At 38.9% G+C, this 13,574-nt stretch overlaps 1 long non-coding RNA gene and 5 other non-coding genes across 6 annotated transcripts; 3 read left to right on the top strand and 3 right to left on the bottom strand.

The window, feature by feature from the left end:
• The first annotated feature begins 68 nt into the window (after positions 1-68).
• Trnal-cag (transfer RNA leucine (anticodon CAG)) lies at positions 69-151 on the top strand. The gene has a single exon. It is a non-coding gene; the product is annotated as a tRNA-Leu (tRNA).
• Positions 152-509: 358 nt separating this feature from the next.
• On the bottom strand, positions 510-582 carry Trnar-acg (transfer RNA arginine (anticodon ACG)). The gene has a single exon. It is a non-coding gene; the product is annotated as a tRNA-Arg (tRNA).
• A 1,324-nt stretch (positions 583-1,906) lies between these two features.
• LOC109426795 (uncharacterized) lies at positions 1,907-2,701 on the bottom strand. The gene is made up of 3 exons (XR_003898858.2): positions 2,543-2,701; positions 2,121-2,488; positions 1,907-2,042 (listed from the first exon to the last, which is right to left on the bottom strand). It is a non-coding gene; the product is annotated as an uncharacterized LOC109426795 (long non-coding RNA).
• Positions 2,702-3,972: 1,271 nt separating this feature from the next.
• Trnal-cag (transfer RNA leucine (anticodon CAG)) lies at positions 3,973-4,055 on the top strand. The gene has a single exon. It is a non-coding gene; the product is annotated as a tRNA-Leu (tRNA).
• An 89-nt stretch (positions 4,056-4,144) lies between these two features.
• On the bottom strand, positions 4,145-4,217 carry Trnar-acg (transfer RNA arginine (anticodon ACG)). Its single transcript has one exon. It is a non-coding gene; the product is annotated as a tRNA-Arg (tRNA).
• Positions 4,218-4,880: 663 nt separating this feature from the next.
• Trnag-gcc (transfer RNA glycine (anticodon GCC)) lies at positions 4,881-4,951 on the top strand. Its single transcript has one exon. It is a non-coding gene; the product is annotated as a tRNA-Gly (tRNA).
• The last annotated feature ends 8,623 nt before the right edge of the window (positions 4,952-13,574 follow it).

The raw sequence follows: 13,574 nt of genomic DNA, 5'->3' as shown, positions 1-13,574 counted from the left end.
TAGATAAGCAGATCTCCAATGCGCTGTTAAGGTAACCAGACTACCACTTTCACTACGGTCAAACGTGTGTCAGGATGGCCGAGCGGTCTAAGGCGCTACGTTCAGGTCGTAGTCTTCTCTGAAGGCGTGGGTTCGAATCCCACTTCTGACAATGATGCTTTTTATTCTGTGAGTTTTTCATGAGTAGATGACATTTCTGGCCAAACATATCTAAAGGTCCTATCTGCAGAAGATAGGCTCTCTTTGGTTTCCCTCTTTCGTTAATATCTCAGCTGTTTATTTGAATTGCAATTGTCTCCTTGCATAGAACGATGGTCAAAAAACAATCGTCTTTTGGTTTGTACTGCAAAAGTGGTTGAGAAGTGTACCATTACATTGCAATAATTGGAAGAGAAAAAGTGAACAACGAGAGCCCAAATGGTGGAGATAGGACTCATTGAAATGTTTGGCCTGATTGTGTTAGCATTGTGTTTACTTTCCTAGAGAGAGTGGTTGTTGCAAAAATAATTCGATCCTGCCAGGAGTCGAACCTGGAATCTTCTGATCCGTAGTCAGACGCGTTATCCATTGCGCCACAGGACCCTGCGTGTCGATAAAGCAGTATGATTCCGATACGTAATTAATGCAAAAAGTAACAATTTCAATCGTTGGTAGTCTTTGAAATTGACATGTTGGTATGCCCATAGTTTGGATCTGAATCTCGAGTGCGTTTCTTTATAAAATCAAATTCTTTCAAGAGAATTTTATTGTTTACAGCTGGTATATTATTTGATAATTGTTGAACTGAATATATACAATCGATTACCACCCGCATAGTTACTAACTGTAGCTGTACAATCTCGCATGTAGTCAATAACTACTTGCGACTATGCCTAAACAATATCACATGCTATTCGCCATCACATTACGCTGTAGTTTAAGTGTATTGTAGTATACCACTTGGCAAATTGTAATGGGTCAAATAACAATATGACGAATAGGCGGTTAAGTTAGGTTACCATAAAAAATCGGCATTTTTCCCGAACAAAATTTTCATAAAACAATATGCCAAACTGTGAAGATGTAATCCAGTTTCCGCTGCGATAAGAATACAGCAAATTGTTGCAAAATACTTAAACCATAAATCTGGAGAAAAATATAACTGACTGTGGTATTGTTCATTTATTGTGCAAATATTAAAATAAACAGCATGCTATATTGTTCAAATACAATTTAAAATTAAAAATATCAATTAATTAGTTTCTAAAGCAATTTGTTATTTTCGAGCAACTGGCTCCATAAACCCTTTCCGCCAAAATAGAACATACATTGCATTTGGCACGAAAGTTCTTCAATAGTGAAACCGTTACTCGAAAATAACAAATTGCTTTGAAAAATAATGAAATATATATAATCAATTAACCCTTAAAGGCGCACGACAATAAAAACTGATTTTAAAAATAAATTAATAATTAATAATATAAGTGAAGGTCAATTATTTTGGAGCGTTTTTAGGTATGTTGTTTTAAAACAACATTGCGCTTTTAAGGGTTAAATGAACATATATTGATGAATATTAAAAGTACAACGATGGAAATTATCGTAAAACGGTCGTTAAGAGCTAATAAAAAAAAACTCCTACATTTCCTAAACCGCCCTAAATGACCCGTTACTGTATCCTGATTTAGGTCCTATCCGGCTTACTTCGTCACTGGTATCTACTTCTCCATTTCAGCTCACTCGAGTATGACAATTGGGGACTACGAAGGTTGATGAGCCGGGAAACACTCTTTCTTCCTACGGGGTTTCTTATGGGAGTATGAGTGAAAAAAAAAGCAAAAAATCTTCCCTCCTTCACTTTCTCACAGAAAACCGCAAACAAAATCATCACCTTCGTAGTCCCCAATACTGGGCCCTTTTTCCCACATTCTTCGCTCCGTATGCTTATCCTACAGATTTCCGATGAAGTTTTACAAATTTCGCCATCTCCTCCTGCCCTTGCTGGGCGTCCCGCAGCTACATCCTTGGCCAGTATTGTTTGAGCATTCTTCTCCAGAAGTAACCTGCAACAAAATTCCACACGGGAGCAAGCACTGGAATCAGATCAAAACCATCCAATCCTGAAAAGTAAACTAACTTACCTCTATGACTCTCTTCTCTCCGGTCCGAGACTACGCTGTTGTTGGTCTCCGTACCATGGAAGGCACATTGCCGGTAGAATTAATGGTGATTCGGCGAACTTGTAACTGCCTCCTCAGCAACTAAACTCAAATTTCGCGACAATTTCTTGAATGATCTCCGCTTTGCCAGCAGAAGGTATTTTACTGGTTCCGATACCTCTCCGATGCCCAGAGGGGGCGGGTGGTGTGGTTGTGTTGTATGCCGAATTTCTCCGTGGCATAATTCGCGGAACTCCTGGATGAATATCTCCTTGTTGGAACGAGCTCGGAAACGAATGGGTAGTAACATTTCTCCAAAAGGTTTGCATACATTTACACTCCACCTGAAGCTTGAAATCAAACATACATTAAAATCATCATTGATTAGCGGATGATGCACTTACCAATGAAAACGCTGGCAGCAGTACACGTGGGCGGATTCAGCGCTGAAGAGAGGTAGAAAACTTCTTCTGATATCTAATCCAACAGAACTTTAAATCAGTTAAAATTGCGTTGAAAAATTGGGAATAACGCACTGCTTCATTTTTTTCATTTTTCTTTTTTGTTTTTTTTTTTTTTTCTTTGGACTTGTCTTTTCGACTGGCTAAGACCATTGTTCTTTTTTGTTTGCAAACCGACACTTTTCCTGCTTTTGGCTCGATCCAAATCGCTCACTGATACTATAGATAGTACACGGAGAAACAAAAGTACCCAAAAGTGAGTTCATTCCACCCAACTTTGAGGTTGCGTGTGGGAAGCCAATTTTGAGTTGGTGGAGTCGATGTTGAGGTAGGTAGTTTGCATTTAGGCGTATACGGCCAAAGTACCTGGAGTCGAAGTTCTTTTTACTCAACCGTCAGTTTAAATTACTCAACTTTCGGTACTATGTCACTTACTCAATTTTGGCTTCCCGTATCGAACTCTCAAAGTTGGATTGTTTTGCTATTTACTCTCTGACAACAATAAAGGGAGCGAATGAAAGGGAATGAAAAAATGAACTCAAAAGTAAGTTTAAAAATACTCAATTTTGGGTTCTCTTGTTTTTCAGTGTAGAGTAAACATAGATCCGTGATGATGAATCCGTTGTATCCAAACGAACTGTCAAAATCTGTATCCAAACGAGCATGACGTCATGATTCCAACAACACCAATGGAGCGCATGACGTCATATTCAACCATCGCACTCTTGGAAAATACTATTCACACGCTTGAAACATTTCACTCAGCGATGTCCGCGGATCTATGTTTACTCTACTATTTATCTATAACTGATACTAATGCGTGTGACAATTTGCCAAATTGTTAAACATCAGTGAAATGTAGTAGAATGTACACGTATAAGTGTGCTAGGCAAATGAAAACTTGCAGCATTCTACAGGGTGTGATGATATATTTCAACCATTTCCCACAACTCTTGATCCTCATATCATCTCATTATATCTGCACAATATGCCTTATAGCTACAACTTAGTACGGGTTACTTAGACTGTTGTTTATAGTCAAATGATGCATGGTTTATATGGTTTAATAAAATATCAACATCATGTCGTGTACTTACATTATCAGATAGAAGAGATTTATTGTTTGGATCTTAAGGCAAATTGTAATTTGCTATGCGGGCAGAACTGCCAAAATAACTATTTTTCGAAATATCCGCAAATGATAAATTAATTTTAAGCAAAATTAACTAGGTAAATGTTTTCTGTTCTTTCATTTTCATCAGAACATATGTACGCGCTCTTTTATGCACATTTTCTTCTTGATAAATAAACACATCTCAATCAGCTGGCTACTGAGGTAACCAGACTGCCACTTTTACCCCGTTCAATCATGTGTCAGGATGTCCGAGCGGTCTAAGGCGCTACGTTCAGGTCGTAGTCTTCTCTGAAGGCGTGGGTTCGAATCCCACTTCTGACAATGATGCTTTTTATTCTATGAGATTTTTCGATAGCATCATAACTTGATAGTATTTACTGTGCTCTTAGCAGTTTGCTACAAAAATAATTCGATCCTGCCAGGAGTCGAACCTGGAATCTTCTGATCCGTAGTCAGACGCGTTATCCATTGCGCCACAGGACCTTGTGTTCATCGATAAAGAAGCAAGGTATATTATACAACATCACTATGTCTGTGCTAATAACATTATTACAAAAAATCGCAAATATGTATTCTAAAAAAAAAATGAAATATTTTTTAATTGTTAACCCTAAAAGGGATACCTGGGGTCCATTGGACCCCAGGCGCCTTTCAGAGCTCGTCTTTGATGGAACACACTCAGCGAGGTGACGAAAATGAGGCCCTTTTAGGGTTAAAAAAGCTTAGGGCCTGTCCATAAACTACGTAGACTTTAGGGGGGGCTTGTCTGGTCAAAGTTTACGCTCCATACAATTTTCGAAAATTTTGTATGGAAAAAAGTCAACAAGGGGGGAGGGGGGTTATGAGATGGCCAAAAATGAGTCACCGTAGTTTATGGACAGCGCCTTAGCGAGAATTGTTATGATAGAAGTTCTTCATTACACGATTCTACAATTCTTGGGTCACTCAAATAGTGCTGCAATCTTGGCGTTTGTCCTTTTTTCGCTCATGCCGTTATCTCTCAAAGTGACCGTTGATCTTTTCAAAAAAATTTTAATGCATAGAAGAATAATGGAAAAAATGAAAAAAAAAAAAAATTGCAGAGAAAAATTAGCACTTTTGAAAGAAATAATGTTAAGTTGGAACTAGGGTACCTCGTTAACACATGCATCGGTGGTTCAGTGGTAGAATGCTCGCCTGCCACGCGGGCGGCCCGGGTTCGATTCCCGGCCGATGCAATAGGGAATATTTTGAAAAATTTGTGTCTATTCTTCATTACACCCTACAACAGAGGTTCCCAAACTTTTTGCTATCGTGGCGCCTTTTGAGATTTTCAAAAATCTCGCGGCGCACCAGCAACTTTTTACAACGAATTTTGATGATTTTTACACTTTCAGTTGAAAATTTCAAATACAAATCGTAAAAATAGCCTTCAATCGTAACATTTCTTGTTTTTGAAGCAAAATTGCTTGAAGATTCACAGGACAAAAAACATTGGAGGAAATCAATGCAAAACTTACAAATTTGATAAATATAATATGTAGTTTATTCTATTATAGAAAAAATATAAAAATGAATTGTTCAGTCATTTTTTCGTATTTTTTCACGATAAGGAGATGAATTAGGCTAGGGCTTAAAATCTCAATAAATACGGTAATGATGAATGTACACCATGAGAATCATGAGATTCGACTGAGCTATAGCAAAAACTAGACCCGTGCAAAAAAGAATTGGGTGTAAACATGACGTTCAGAAACTTTTGAGACAGCATGAAGTTCGGGAGGTTGGTAGTTATTATTTTCGGAAGAACTTCAAAAAAGTTCCTTGAAAACATTACTTTGAATTCAAAAAAATTCATAAAATCGAAAACTAAGCAAAAACATAAAAAAGTTCAACTTCATAGTGATCAAAACAACTCCTTACAATTACATTTCAACATTACAATTTCAATAGGAATTCAGATCTCCGGAAATTTAAAAATTTGGTAAAAAACTAGACGTTTCATGAGGATATAAGAAATTTCGGAAAACATTCAAAGACTTTGGAAAAGTTAATTATTATTTGAAAATTTGGAACAGGGAAAACTCCATTGAGTAACTTTCTTTCGAAGTCTTCCCTAAAAAGTCAAGACTTTGGTCTACAACGCAAAAATAGTGAGACGATAAACAAAACAGAAAAGATTTTCCGCATTCAATAACAAGAGTTTGTTCTATGTGCTTTGGCTCAACAGCCTGCGGCGCACCTGACAAGTGTTCACGACGCACCAGGGCGCCGCGGCGCACAGTTTGGGAAGTACTGCCCTACAAAGCTAGCCATGAAAATGTTTGACACTTCTCTCAGGTCATTTTGATTCTTCATTACACCAGCTAAGCTAGCCATGGCAATATTTGACATTTCCAGGTTTATTTTAGGCTCATGCGCCAACAATCATAACGGAGCCGAATTCAGTTAAATTCATTTGCTAACCGTTAATCTTTGCCGGAGGTGGTAATTATAAAGGGCGTTCAAAAGGATTTTCCTGATCTAACACTCCTGTTTCCTCCTTGAATTGAAAATAGTATTAGTCAACAGTTCACACATTGAAGCCGGATTGAGCTACGGCGGCTAAGAACGATGATTCCCAAAGGCGGCGTGCAACTCTAAACCCTCGTTAGTATACGAAAATACTACGGAAATATTTTCATCGTAGCAATCCGATTGCTTTGATCGGCAAATTGAATAGGGTCCTAAAATTAAAGACGAAATCTCGCTTATATTGAATAATACGATCAAGCATGGTATTCTAATCGGAATTGTACTTTACTCGAACTTGGAAAACAAAGGAATAATGAGAAAATTCGAAATAAGTAAAATGGTAAATAGTTCTACTTTGACATTTGAGGTCAACCTTGTGTGACTGAGCTCGACATTTTTCGCACTGGGATTTCAAAAATGTTCCTATCTGACATACACGGTGAAAAAAATCACTCAAAGTATGTGTTATAAGCTACACTGAAATAAATTTTGTTGTCGTTTCCACCGAATCCATGGTAGAATTAAGAACTGTACCAACAATTTTCAACCGAATGCAAAATTCTGTTAATTGTACTGAAACATTGTCAATATTACCATGCGTGTATTACTGTTGACTAAAAACATTCTTGGTTCTACTATTTGGGCATTGTAATTTCGACCATGTAGACTTGATGGTGCGCGTCTTAGATAAACATGGTCAAAAATACAATGTCAAAATAGTAACATTAAGAATGTTTTTAGTCAATGGTACTTCACGCATGGTAATATTGACAATGTTTCAGTACAATTAACAGAATTTTGCATTCGGTTGAAAATTGTTGGTACAGTTCTTAATTTTACCATGGATTCGGTGGAAACAACAACAAAATTTATTTCAGTGTAGGGACGAGACAAAAGCATGGACAAAAGGCTAAAAAAATAAAAATTATATATTCTCAACAACGCTTAATAAAAACATCAAAAAATGAGTAAATATGTACTATTGAACCATATATTGTGGTTTAAAACAAGAATCTCGATAGGACTTTAGGTGCCTATTATGATAAAATGTCACTAGCTTAGAACAAAAAAACCGGTGACTACAAATCAGTAACAAATTTTGAAAACGACGTATAATCAATGGTGTAGCATTGATTATACGTCGTTTTCAAAATTTGTTACTGAAATGCAAGCTGATTTAGGATTGCAACGTTTATAAATACAGGAGATTTGAGGCATTTAGGGGAATGTAGATTATGTATTTGGGGGGTTTAGAGAAAAGTGGATTGTTGGTGAAAGTGAATAAAACAATGAAATGGTTACATTCTGCTTATTTTTTTTATTGAGAAAGAGCCCATGATATAGCGGTAACATAGAGAAACCTTTCCTGTTGCCAAGAAAGGACCAAATGTCTTCCAAAAGTTTAGCTGTACTGTATACTCAACTACTGGCTTTACTGCTGGAATGTGAGGACACTAGAGGGATGAAAACATGGATGAAAAGAACGGCAACAAGATCGATAAAGTAGAATATTGCGCGCAAACCCCAAAATTTTATTCCCACCTTTGGGTTTCCGCGCCGAAGACCCAGCGCCAGATTCGGCGACAAAGAAAACTGACAGCAGTCGCCGGACAGTTGGCAATCCTGATATTTGACGGCGGCCGCCCGGTAGTCATGGGAGTGGATTGTTGTCACGCAAATAGATCTTTTCGCTGAAAATGCATGTGTATTGAGTTATTGTTGACAGATTTTCTGCAGTGTTAGTGTGAAATTCAGCGATTTTCTGTATCGCGTAAGCCTTCGCTGGAAGAAAACGTCATGTTGTTCAGCGAAGCAAGGAAAATTTTCAGTGAAAAAAGCAATATATGATCCGTCTGTTTCGTGTATGTGTGTGATCTGTCAAAATGACATGGGAACCCAAGTAACATTTTAAGTTTTGTTCGGCTCTACAAGAGATCTTCATGACCAATTTTATAAAACTTGCAATAAAACTGAATCATACATCAAAACCTCTTGATAACCTCTTTAAGAGCATCTTCCGGCTAAGTGGATCACTCTCGGAGAGGTTTTGCAAACCGCATTAAGAGTAGCAATAAATCCGTTTTAAAACCTAGTTGAAATATTTCCCATTCTCGATTGTTGTTGTTTTTTTTTTCTCAACAAAAACTATGACAGCTCAAGATGCAGAGAAGCTTCTTCGATGGCACGTAAAGTTCAGAAGAATACATCATTCGTGAGTAGAAAGCGGTTATTTCAAAGTAGTATTTTAGTAGTTATTGTGCTGGTAGGCTTATGCGCATTCGAATTTACCGTGAATATTGGGGTTGCAGAATCATAAAATTAATGCGCTTCGAAAATAGTGAATATTATCATCTTGGAATGAAATAAAACAATTTGTGAATTTAGTAAAACTCTCCCGAATCTCAAGAAAACTCAGCAGAGAGAGTTTATTTATGTGAGCATGTTATGAAAATGGTTGCAAACTACCAATTCATTTCTAATTTACGCAAAATTAACTATTTTTCATTCACGTAAGCTAATTCTTCAATATGGCGACGACCATAATCAGCGAAAATAAAACGAAAGCAAGTTTACTTTTATGATGACCGCAATAAACCTAGCAGTGTCGTAGTTTCTGCTTTCCCACCAACAGATGTCGTTACTAATCGAACGGACCGCCATCTGTTGAGAGTTTTAACAGTTTTATTGCGGTAATAATGATTGCCAGAAGGTTTACATATCGGAAAGTTTTGTTTACTCTTAAAATCTGTCTTTATGGATATCTTCAAGTATACTATAAAACATTTTATTAATGGTTTTCATAAAAGCAGTCATAAAACTGTGAGTTTTAATTATTGCTGTAATAAAACATTAATAAAAATCAAACAAAACCAATCAGCGATGGAATTGTTACTTGGGCATGTTATGAAAATGGTTGCAAACTACCAATTCATTGCTAATTTAAGGACAAACGTCTTAAAAACCCGCTTCAACTGTGCATCAGAACTTCAGACGCACAAATCTCAAAAAGCAAGCTTCAAACAACAGTGAATTTCATTATTCTGTTCTTGCTCACTTGTAATAAGCCTAAAATAAGAAGATCAGGTGCGCTGGTTTTGTTTATGAAGAGATTTGTGCCCTCGAAATCGTGAGTAAGTCCCAAAGTCGGCCATTGTGGCGGCCATTTTGGGATTCTAACAAGTCTGTCCTTAAGCAAAATTGGCTTCTTTAGTGGTGTTGAGATAATTTCATATTCGGAATCTGCATGCCAAACTGAGCCGAAATCCAAATTTTCATAAATTTTGGTGCCCGGGAACCTATTTAAAAATCAGTTTGAAGTTTGTATGGTAGCGATTTGTCGAATCACCCTCGTCGCATTTTGTACTGGGTGGAGCTGTCAAGCAGTTGCCCAGCTGTCAAAAGGTGATTTTAAAAAATCTCTTCGAAATTGATTTTAGGTACCAAAATTAAGTTCTAAAAATCTGAAAAAAATCGTAGTGGTTCAGAAAAAGGTGCTCTTTCGTATGAAACCAATAAATCAATACTGGAGCTCGATTTGAATAGGTCGTATGTGCTTTTGTCGATATAAAATTCGATCAGTTTATTTTAGTTATTGTAGCAATATGGAAGTTATTTTTGAGACTTTTATTGATGGAACGGAAAGCTTATTTTGTGAGGAATCTGCTGTATGTATCAACTTTCTTCAATTTCAGCGGTTTTTGCTACAATAAGCGAATCCAACTGATCGAATTTTTAATCGACAAAAGCACATACGACCTATTCAAATCGAGTTCCAGAATACATTTATCTAAATTTAAAAACCCAATTAACTATTTTTCATTCACGTAAGCTAATTCTTCAATATGGCGACGACCATAATCAGCGAAAATGAAACGAAAGCATGTTTACTTTTATGATGACCGCAATAAACCTAGCAGTGTCGTAGTTTCTGCTTTTCCACCAACAGATGTCGTTACTAATCGAACGGATCGCCATCTGTTGAGAGTTTAAACAGTTTTATTGCGGTAATAACGATTGCCAGAAGGTATCGGAAAGTTTTGTTTACTCTTAAAATCTGTCTATATGAATATCTTCAAGTATACTATAAAACATTTTATTAATGGTTTTCATAAAAGCAGTCATAAAACTGTGAGTTTTGACTTTTGCTGTAATAAAACATTCATAAAAATCAAACAAAACCAATCAGCGATGGAATTGTTACTTGGGTAAGTGTCAAATATTTTCTTGGCTAGCTGTGTTGGTGTAATAAAGAATATGGCTAGTACTACACAGGGTCAAATATTGCGGATTTTTAGAAAAAATTCCACTCTGCGGTAGCCGCCGAGTTCTACCGCAGCTGTCAAAGTCCTACCGCAGGCTTGAAAATCATCCTATCATTGAAACTGAAGGCCAAATCAAAGCATGCTTGCAAGGGGAATTGAACTGAAAACCAACAACAAACAATGATCATTGGCGTCGTATCCAAGGCTATCCAAGGCATCGCTAGGGCTTGCTAGGGTAGATCGATGATACCTCAATGAAAATCAGTAGTCTGACAGCTGCGGTAGCTTTTCGTTCTACCGTAAAACGGAAAGTTTTCTTTAAGGCTTTTTACGGCATCATCAGAATCGGCAGCCATGTTGGATATGTGGCTCGAAATTTCAAAGTGATAATTTTCTGAAACCAAAGCGAATATTCGTATGAAAAAGTATCATCCCATATGCTCACTCGCAGTGATTGCGATGATACTTTTTCAGCTGCGTTGCTGCAGAACAGGCAGTTTTTTATCACTTCAAAATCGCGAGGCAAACAATCATTGAAAAGCAAAAAGTCAATGATTCGTTTGAAAACTTGGTGATGCATCATGACACCTTAAGGTTGAAGGATTCGTCATTGACATAATCGTCATCATTGAAAATGCGAAAGCAGTTTTCTCATTCAAAACTGATGTTTCCGCAGTGAAAATCTATTCACTGTATTGTGGGTGGAAAATGGAGTATAGTGAACACATTTTCACTGCGAAAATTTCAGTTTTGAACGAGAAAACTGCTTTCGCGTTGTCAATGATGAGGATTATGTCAATGACGAATCCTTCAACCTTAAATTAGCAATATTTGACAAGGAAAGAACTCAAGAAACAACATCAGTTTGACACTAATGAAAATTTGATCGAGTCAAACAAGATGTTTGAGCATTGGTTTCTTTTTGGACAAATATTTGACCCTGTGTACTAACAGCTTATGTATGGCGGTTTTCACCGTGATCTTAGAATTTGTTGCACTCTCAGTGTAGTAGTCTGGTACTGCATAGTTCATGGATTACTGCACGAATTAATACTGGCCTGCTTACTCTCATACGAAATTAGGCGTTTGAGCGGTGTCGGCCCCGCAAAAACGTCAAATTTTCTGTGAGAATAGCAGGCCAGCAAAATTTCGTGCAGTGCATCATCGCTATCCTAAAATATCATGATTACCAGGTAGGTCGGCTACCAAAAATTGCTAACATGTGATGTGATGAGGAGGCAATTTACTCTTTCCATTGAAGCTCAACTTCCAAAGAAAAATCTATACCCCATTCCAATTTTCATCCATCGGTCACAGGCGACCAAACTTTGCAAACTCGCGACACAGCTAAACTAAACAAAACGCTTTTTCCCCATATGTACATCACATCACACCGGATGGTGCCACAGCAGAGGACTGGGCCTTGTTGGGTATTCGATGCGCGGAAGAAGTCTCCGCATGCCGACGATGTCAACCCAACTCTGAAGCCCTGTCTGTTGAGCGTCACTGACATTCATCGGCTCGCGCTCGCCTGCGGCTCCCCAAAACAAACCACGAGCGCAAAAAGGAATCGAACGTTTTCTCTCACCCACTACGACGGGTCGTCGTCGTCGACGACGAGCCCCAACGAAACCGATTCGAACGCGACCGTCGTCGTCCGGTCGGTCGGTCGGTCGGGGCTCCACACGCGGACCGATATCTCACTCCAGAACGCTTTCTCGGAGCATCGTACGCGGCCCGCATGATTTCGATGGGGACTAGTTCGAACTAAAGTGTGCTGCTGCTGCTGAGTTCGCTCACCGGCTGCCGCCGCCGTCGTCGTCTCCACATCATCGCCGGTTGTGGTGGGTGTCTCGCTTTGGAGCGCTCGCGCTGCACTTTTGGTTTTGGCGCGAAACAAGTTCAAGGTCATCCGCTCTGCCTGCCAGGGAGTCTCATTTGCGAGATATGAGCTGCATACTCGTTCATGTCGCCGTGAGAATAGGACAAACAACGACGAGTGCGATGAACGGAATATGATCCAAAACAGTAGTGTCGATGCGTCCGGACAATGCTGCTGTGCTGGGTGGCACCAGGTGTTCCTGACCTCTCTTCGTCACGAGGAGCATTTTGGATCGGATTCAACTTTGACCGCATGTTTCTATAGGTATTTGGCGTGCCAGTTTTCCTTCAGAGGTCGTTGATGCACGACATGTCAGTCAGTGGCGTAATCGGTAGACAGCTGTGGACTAGGAGTCTCTTATCAGAGTAGTAAACAATGTTCTTAACCTTTCAATAGTCGCGCCAATGTTTGCTACGCGAGCAGTCATGCGTTGTAGGGGCAAGTGGGGTAAGACGTCTTTTTTTCAAACTTTCATTGCTTTCAGTGAATGAATTGCCTCATTTGTTAGGCTTTCCAAGTGGTAACAGTGTGGGTGGAAGCTCAGATAAAATATTATATCCTGGGCGCCCATTAAAAACACCACCCTCGGCGAAGACTGGCGCTTGAGCTTAGCTATTTAGCACTGTAGTTGTAGGAAATGACAATGCAAAACCCGTAGCTTCCGGGAAGGTAAGCCCAGTTCCCTGGGTTAGTGGGCTGGTGTCAGGCCCTGCGAGCAGGCCATAACAAGACAAGCACCGAAAAATCAACAAGAGAAGGATGCGAACCGATACCAATGGCGACGACCACAGCGATGAAAAGGGACTTGCGATTGGAAGCTAGGTACGTGGACCTGCAGATCTCTCAACTTCATCGGGAGCACCCGCATACTCGCCGATCTACTGAAGGACCGCGGGTCGTAGCGCTGCAGGAGGTGTGTTGGACAGGATCTATGGTGCGAACGTTTAGAGGTAATCATACCATCTACCAGAGCTGCGGCAACACACCCCAGGTAACCAATAAGCATTTAAATAAGCTGTATTTCAGCTTTAAAACTGCATTATATCTGCTTGCTGCTGTATCATAGCAGTTCGAGTGCTGAATTGCCCTGTATTATCAATTCAAATGCTGCCTAAAATCTGGCAGCTGTTGTGTAGCATTTCAAATGCACGATATTTTTTGGATAACAAGCATCCTAACTGCTACTTTATTGCCATAAAACTG

This window comes from Aedes albopictus, chromosome 3 (genome assembly GCF_035046485.1).
Source record: "Aedes albopictus strain Foshan chromosome 3, AalbF5, whole genome shotgun sequence".
In the NCBI taxonomy this organism is placed as follows: domain Eukaryota; kingdom Metazoa; phylum Arthropoda; class Insecta; order Diptera; family Culicidae; genus Aedes; species Aedes albopictus.
This window is presented reverse-complemented; position numbering and strand designations above follow the sequence as displayed.